Here is an 8840-nt window from a genome sequence, read left to right as displayed (position 1 = left end):
GCCTGCAGCTATATTCAGTTTCATTAGCCTTGGTGCCCGAGCGAAACCCTCGAGGCCAGCTCCTCCTTTTGCTGGGCGCCCTGGCAAGGTAGCTGCCTTTCCACGTAATTAACCAATATAAAAAACATAACAGCCAAACAATAAAATGCAGGCAGTGTGCATCTTATTAATTAAATCACCCAGACAGGGACCGCTGGAGTAATTAACTGCTAAACAGCAGAAGGAGCTTCTGCTTAAGCAATTTGCATTTAGTCGGAGAGTTGGAAGATGCTCAGCAGGGCTCAACCCCACAGCAAGAGGATGCCCGGCCTTGCCAAGCCCACATTGGGCCACAGTGGTCATGCAGGTTGAGGAGGATGGGAGTTGTAATCCAACACAATGCGGATGTGACAGAAGTAGAAAATGTCCTTTGAGTGAGAACTAATTTTGCTCATGCTGTTGGTATAATCAGATAATGCTATATATTGCATCGACTTGCCCTTCTTACGAAGGAGATGAATATTATATAAAAGTGACCTGCAATAAAATGCACAACACAACAGTGTTTCTCAACCTTGGTCACTTTAAGATGTTGTATGCCGGCTGGGGAAATTCTGCGAGTTTTCGTCCACCCTTAAAGTTGTCAAGCTTGAGGAATACTGCAGGAACTGATAATAGGAGCCCAGCAATTTCTCCAACCCCATATCCCATACATAGCAACTGCATTCAGGATTTATGGTAAATGCCGTTTGTTAAAGAAACTAGGAACAAGAAAGGGCCAGTCTTACAAACAAACAAAGTAACTGGGACCAGGGTGGGGAAAAACAACCCTGCTTTATTTTCTTCAAACCACAGCCAGAAATCATGTATTTTGAATATTATTTTGAATATAATTAATGTATTAGTTCCATATTGTAATACTGTTTAAAGTCCCTTTGTAATGGGTATATCATATGAAAAGGAAGCGTGGGGGGAGGAAGGAAAGGAAGGATGGATGGGTGGATGGATGGATCAGTCAAGGCTTTGAAGATTTTGTCATCCAACCAGGGAGCACAGTTTGATACTGTTGTGAAAAAGAAGAAAAGATTTGCCTGTATAGCTAGACCAAAAACATACTAATACATTAGGGATTCCCTTTAGGATATATAATTTGTTGCATTTTATAACGGGCCCTTTATAATGGACTTTTATAAAATTGGTTCGGCCCTCGAATGCAGATCTGATTTTCCATGTGGCCCCCGACAGAAATTAATTGCCCACCCCTGCTTTAGGTGCTGACACCTTGTGTCAAAGCACCCATGCATTTGAATCAGTGGTGGTAGGCTACCGGTTCAGACCGGTTCGGCCAAACCGGTAGTAAAAAACCACCTCCGACGATCAGCTAAGAGGAAAGCACAGGATCGGCCCTCCCACTTGCCCTTGCAATTTTCTTTATCCTCTCAGCTGATTGGCACTGCAGGCCTCAGCTGGTGTGGGGAAAGCGCACGTGCATTAAGGGCGTGCATGTTAGGTGTGCATGCACATACATGTGATCACCAAACCGGTAGTGGAACAAGTAGGATCCCACTGCTGACTTGAATGCCAACAAAGTCTACTTCCACTACCACTGATGGAACAAAAGATGTTTAGAAATGCAAAGCTCTGTTTTAGTTTCCAAGTGAGCTACAGTTTTCACAAGATGCCCATGAACCCATGTGCTTGTCATGAGTGATTCTAGTCTGGGGCAATAGTGGGGAACAGAATGAGGCCTGTAGAAATGCAATCCTGGACACTTTTGCTGACCACTGCAATTTGGATTGGATTTCTTAGCAGTATGTCTTTTATCAAGTCCTCCTGGGACCTTAAGTTCCTTAGAAGATGGAGTAACCTTTCCCTTCTTTTCAATGCTATTTTTTCCCTATTTCTCTTATTCACCTATTCAAACCCAGAAGCGAGAAACAATATAAGCAGCCTCGACTTTGTAAATATTTGGACGGTGTTGAGGGAATTATTTGTTTAGCAGAGTAATGGTGTTCGGAGGAAAACTGTCCTTGTGACTAGTTGTTCTCAATAGCAGTGCTCTATAGCGTCGTTTTGAGGGAAGGAGTTGAAACAGTTTATGCCCGGAATGTGAAGGGTCTGTAAATATTTTCACAGCCCTCTTTTTGACTCGTGCAGTATACAGGTCCTCCATTGAAGGCAGGTTGGTAGTAATTGTTTTTTCTGCAGTCCTAATTACTCTCTGAAGTCTGTCTTATTGGGTTGCAGAACCAAGCCAGACAGTTATAGTTTAATTCAAAGAGAAAAGCAACTTGGAATTAAGGAGAAACTTCCTAATAGTAAGGAAAAAGCTTTGCTTCCAGAAATCGTGGGCACCACTGGAAGTTTTTAAGAAGAGTCTAGGCAGTCACTTGTCTGAAATAGTATAGGTTCTTCTCCTGCTTGAGCAGGGTAGGGGCCATACTACAGGACCTCCAGGGTCCCTTCCAGCTCATTCATTCTAATTCTGATATGGTTTTTATGTTGTTGGGAGCTGACCAGGGCTTGCTATAAGAGACCTAAATAAAACGGGCTGAATTCAGTTTGAGGACACTCCCCAAAAATATCCGCTGCTTTTTGCTGGCAGGCAAGGAACAAGATGTGTGACATCTGAAGCATGTGAAGTGAAGTTGCTAGCCAGGCCCTGCCTTAGAGCTGGGTCACGACGCCTGGACGTAAAGAAGAGTCTCTTGCAGGGCCATCATTGTGTGCAAGCTTGTCATATCTTGTCCCATTTGTTTGTTCCCAGACTAAACATTGGTCGATCAATGGATTGATTGCCCTATTTTGCAGCAGACAACCCTGCTTCGTAGCCTCCAAGGCTTCTACCAGCCTGCTTAGGCTGAATGTTACTCAGAACGGATAACTGCATTTCACATACTTTTTAATCTTCGTGCCATTGGGCTGTTGTGCAACAACTACGGGAAGGAATGGCGAAAGCAAATCAGGACCGGGACTAAAAATTTCTCTTTGCTATTACAAAAATAATAATAATAATCTGAAACTACTATGTGTTGTAAAATGTGCTATGCCAGAGATTGCAGCTTTGTGGCAGCTTTTGTGTAATCTGTTATCTTTGGGAGCGATGCAGTGATGCAAAGTAATGTGTTTTGTGGTCAAATACCTTTGGATTTGATTTTCTGTTTTGTTGCTTCTTTTAGGGGAGGGGCTTACATTTTGAAATAGTATTTTTTTTTAACAGCAATGAGCAAGAAATGAATAACAGGATCCCAAACCCTAAGCAAATAGATGGTCAGGAAAACTGATACTCTATTTAAAGCTTACCACCAGTTCAGATTAAAACTCATTTACCTTTTAAATAGTATTTCTTGCTTCTGTTGGCTGAAATGCAACGTTTACCTATTGTGGATGATATATTCCAATCTTGATTAAAAGGAAAAAAAATGGATTTGAAATTAATTGGTAGAGGAAGCATTGCAAAAGGAAAAAAAATAGGCCACTATTATGGGTTTTATTGCAATAGAAGGAAGACATGAGCTGTCCCTGAACCAAAAAATAATCTTATATATGTCTTATATATGTTAAACAATTGTCTCCATTGGTTCCCAGTGTAGAAAAATGGGAAACTGTGCTGCTGAGTTTCAGTAATGTGTGGAACTACTGAAATTTGGCAAGATCATCTAGAGAGAATAAAAGGAAGCTGGATGAGCTTCTGATTGTATGCAAATATCACATTTTGCTGATCTTCCACAACAAAGAAATTTGGGAGAGAATTAATCTCCCCTTTCTGCTCCTTCTGTGCAGCTGCAGATCAAATTGGAAATGAATGTCTGACAAAAAGCGGGTTTTCTCTAACCACCCAATGAACAAATCCACACCGTGGAGCCCTCTGAAGAGCCAGAGCGGACACGGGCTGTCCATCAACGGTGTTCCCCAAGGAATTCGTGCAAGGAGTAGGCGATGCACAAAGCTAGTCAGGTCCGCTTCTATTGTCTTACAGTTTGCGAAATGAAGCCTAAGTCTAAAGAAAGGAGCTTCCTCCCCCCCACCACCATGGGAAGGGGGATGGGTGGAAGAAGAGGTGGGGAAAGGGGACCAACCGTCGGACACCCCTGTGCTGAAGACATCTGACAGATGGTAGACCTGGGGATGTCCTTGGCCAGAGACCTGCTAATGGACAAATACAATGCAAACATTAGTGCACTGCAAACATCAAGATGCTCCAGGGACGGTCGGGAGATGATGTCTCGAAGCCCCTGTGAAATCAGGTTGGCAGCTTATGAAAGATGCAACTCCATTTGCACATGGGCCTCTCACACACACGCACTCATACACACACACACACACACACACACACAAAAGCCAATCAATGCAGCCTCCTATAGATACAGTATGAATACTCTTTTCTTTCTTTTGCTTTCAAGCCTGATTTCCTTGCTTGTTTCTCTCTACCAGGATTCAGGAGACAAGCTTAACCACAAAGGACACAAAAATACAGACATACACCGTACGCAGGAATGTCTAAATTAAGCAATCGCTGGTTCCAACAACAATTTTAAGCCCCAATGGTCTCCTTAGAAGAGTGTCTTGAGATGCCTTAGGATTTACTGCCAGGAAATTCTCAAATACAGCTTGTCTGCCTGGAACCTGCACTGTTTATCGGAAATTAACACGAATGTGTGGGTTCAGAGGTATTTCTGGAGAAAAGAAGTCCACTCCTCCAATCACAATAGAATTCCCTATGTCTCCAGGCTCGAAATTTTGGGCTTGGACAATCTGGAACTGCACTGCCTGCAGTCTGATCTAAGAATAGTACACAAAATTGTCTGCTACAAAGTCTTGCCTGTCAACGACTTCTTCAGCCTCAATCACAATAATACATGGGCAAACAACTGATACAAACTCAAGGTAAACCACTTCAAACTCAACTGCAGAAAATAGGACTTCAGCAACAGAGTGGTCAATGCCTGGAATGCCCTACCCGACTCCGTGGTTACAGCCTCAACCCCATCACAGCTTCAACCTCAAATTGTCTACCATGGACCTCACCCCATTCCCAAGAGGCCCTTAAAGGGCACCATAAGGGCACCAGCGTGCCTACCGTCCCTGTCCTACTGTCCCCGTTTATCTGTATTTACTTCTTTTGTTCATGTTTATGTTACCTATACTTGTTATCTTGTACATGTTTGATAGATAGATGATAGATAGATAGATAGATAGATAGATAGATAGATAGATAGAGAGAGATAGATGAGAGAGAGAGAGAGAGAGAGAGAGAGAGAGAGAGAGAGAGAGAGAGAGAAAATACAAGTGAGGATGGCAAAAACAGCTTCTCACTCATTCCCAAGAGCAGAGGGTGGCGAGACTTCTCTTCCAGGTTTGCTTGTCATTCAATCTCCCCTTCCCCATTTTTTCTGTTTTAGGTGTCCTGTGAGCCTGAAGTTGCACCTGCCATTTCATTGCAAAAGGGCATTTCTGATCTGTGTTTGTACTAATGTACAGAACACGATCATAGGACAAGAAAGCAGCAAGCAGTCTACACTTCAGGTTTTCATATAAATACCAGCCAGAGCCCCAGCCCTGAGTGGAAAAAAGCTCATTTTCTCACTGATTCTCCAAAGGATCACAGCATCAAACACTTGCCAATGGGTTATGGCCAGGTGAGAACTTAAAATGTTCTTCTTCTTTCCTGAAAACGTTGTGCATCAGACCTGCCCCAGAACAGGGGTGGGTTTTGAAATAATCCCCTCCAGACTAATAAAGATTCAGGGGATGGTTATGTAAGTTGTAAGCTTATCCATTATCAGCAAAATGCCAGTTTTCCAGTTAGAAAACAGTATTAGAAACCTGCTCTGCTGTACCCAGGAATGAATGAAGATAAATGAGGAGAGAGACAGACAGAGACACAGAGAGAGGGGGTGGAGAGAGAGAAATTTGGAAGAGTTGTTGTAACCTTGTCCTATGCATCTCAATAAATCTTGTTAAAGAGAACTTGGGGGAGAATTGTGCTTGGAAAGAACGATAAAGGAGTCCTCACTGACAGTAATTGGGACCAGAATTTCCATTGCTTTGCAATGCACAGTGTCACATGATTGTATGGCTTAGCAATGGCAGTTCTGGCAGCCTCTGGTTACCATGGTTAAATAAATCACCATAGGTTGTTAAGCGAGGACCTCACATGACTCTGACTTCTGACTTCTTGCTAGTTTCCCCAGTGACTTTGCATGAGAAGAGTCAGCAACAGGGAAGATTGCAAACCACAAATCGTGTAACTATGGGGCACGGCGATGGTGAGAAATGTGGACCCGTTGCTAAGCATCCGGATTGTGGTCACATGAGACGAGGGAAACCGTGATGGTTGGACCTTCAAGGATTGGTCATAAGTACCACTCATTCAGCACCTTTATAAATTTGAACATCACCATGTTGTTTAGGCAGCTGGCAAAGATCCAGATAAATGACTAAATCTGCAATGATCAGTATTGTTTCCTACTGTTTCATAATTTCTGCTGGGGCAGGGAGCATTAAACTACAGACACACAAAAATGGGCTCCCCGGGCTCCAGAGGCTCTCTGGAAGCCAGAAACGGGCCCATTTCCAGACTTCCTGAACTTCTTTTTTCACCCTCCCTGAACCTCCGCGCGTGCCTTGCACTTACCTGCATCCAAAATGGGCTGGATGGGGACTCCTGGGAGAGGCAGGTGGCGTGGGCGGGGCCAGTCAGGAGTGGGATTTGGGGGTTCTTCGAACTGCGCAAAATCTTAGCTAGGGGCTCTCCCAAACCCCCGCAAACCGCCAGCAGCCCACCCTTGAGTGGTAACACTTTTAAAAATAGTCCCAATTCAAGATCTTCCACCCAGCTCTATCTTCACCCAACTCTTATCTCCATATAATAATAGGTTTCATTGGTCGTAATCGTAACCAATGATTCATAAATGATTCATGTATCTGGATAGTCATGATAGCACCAAGTCTGAGAAGCTTTTTTTACTAAGCCGTAACGTGATTGCTTAGTTTCAGTTTGGCATGTTATATAAACTTAACTATTGTGATTAATTCAATTAATCATTGTTTACAGCCATTCGTGATCCCAGCCAGAGAATTATGCAGTGTGTCCGTGGCATTCCTGTTACTCAAAAGGTGACTCTTCCCACTGATTTTCACTGGGATCTGCTACATTGACCCAAACTGATAAGGACAGAGAACAACTCATAGGTTATTTTTGCACAATGCTCCAAATCAGACTTCAATATGGTTGTCTGATGGGTTCAGTGCGTTTTAGGAAGGTCACCGTATGTGAGCCAGGCTATCACACAAGTTGTTATGTGATTGCTGGGGGTGGGGCATAATACTGTACATTTCATAATACTGAAATGAATGCAGAAATACAGTTTAGTTGCTTTGGGAGTTTCCCATCCTGAGGGAGATGGCAGGTCATCTAAACTTTTAAACCACCAATAAGATAGGTTTCTCAGTGAAAGGGAGTTCCAACCCTACCATTTATATTCCTTTTCTTTCTCCCAAGTGGCTCCGTTAATTCCTCCCGAAATATTATAACAATAACTATCCTATGAAATACGTTGGGAGACAAAATAAGTGGAGGAGAGAGAGAGAGAGAGAGTGAGGGCTATTGTATCTCAGCAGTAAAAAAATGTGACTTGACCACAAATAGGTCAGCAAAGAGTTCAGAGTTTTCTGACCACTAGGCTTCACAACCTAGTGGAGATTTGAATCTGGACCTTCCATACTATCCAGTTCTAACACTCAGAACCAGAAATTTTCCCCAGGGAAATTCAAGGAAATTAAAACAAGACCAGTTCACAGGCAGCAGTCAGAAAATCAGAATGTCAGTGGAAATAGCTTAGTCCTAAATTTGAAATAGTTCAGTTGCTGCAATTTTTGTAGCCTCATTTCCCCCCTTAATAAATCATTTTTTTTATTATTATGTCAACTTCTCTGGCTTAGGCCTGCAAGATCTTGGAATTGTGCCACGAAAGATCTGCCTATGTGATCTTACAGTGGTAGAATCTGATTAATTCTGTTCTGATGGAATCCACGACCCCCTAAATTGTCATTCTTTATCTTGTTGTTGTGGGCTGCTTGTGCCCAGTGGTTGTTACACAGGGTGGGGTGGAATATAGGGGTCTGGCTTTTAAGCCTCTGGCTCCATCTCCTGTGACTCCCCCAGTCATTGCTCATCCAACTTTGATGGAGTGCGGCTGCACATTGTCCTGACAACTGTGGCAAGGCAGTGTTGACTAAATGGAAAGAGGGCCTTGGTGGGTCCCCTGTAGATCTCTAAGATATTGAAAGGGGTTATGGAACTTCCTGGCTCCTTTTAATTACTTCCTACTCACAGTCAAGGGGCAGGCGCTCATTTGCATATGTTTACTCTGTGCTGACTTGCAGAACAGGCAAAAAAATAAAATAAAATATCTCTCTGCAGCCATGGTAACCCAAATGGCCAGCTTCCCATCTCCAACAATACAACCAAGATGAGCATTCTCTCCATTCTATTTTGGAAAGAGAGAGGGAGAGAGAAAAGAAAAACAAACCAGGATAATGAACCAGGTTGCTACTGCCAACCCTGCCCCTGGGCATGCTGAAAATAATCCAGACAACAGGGTGACAAATGCCGCAGCCAGGTGGCTCTCATTTTTGGAGGAGTGTGGCATCTAGAACTTCCTATCCACCTTTTAAATTTCTTTTTTTTTTTAAAGATAGAAAAAAAGAAGGAAAAAGCAAGTGAGGGCAATTTGGCTGCAGCATTTGTCACCCTCTTGATCAAAAGAGTTAATTTGGCTGATCTGGGTACCTACTTTCTCTCTCATGTTGTGGTCCACCGGCAGCCTGCAGAGCTGGCAGCAGAGTCATCGACGGTG

The sequence above is a fragment of the Pseudonaja textilis genome, chromosome 10 (genome assembly GCF_049901715.1).
Source record: "Pseudonaja textilis isolate UNSWEBS1 chromosome 10, rPseTex1.2, whole genome shotgun sequence".
NCBI classification, from domain to species: Eukaryota; Metazoa; Chordata; class Lepidosauria; order Squamata; family Elapidae; genus Pseudonaja; species Pseudonaja textilis.
This window is presented reverse-complemented; position numbering follows the sequence as displayed.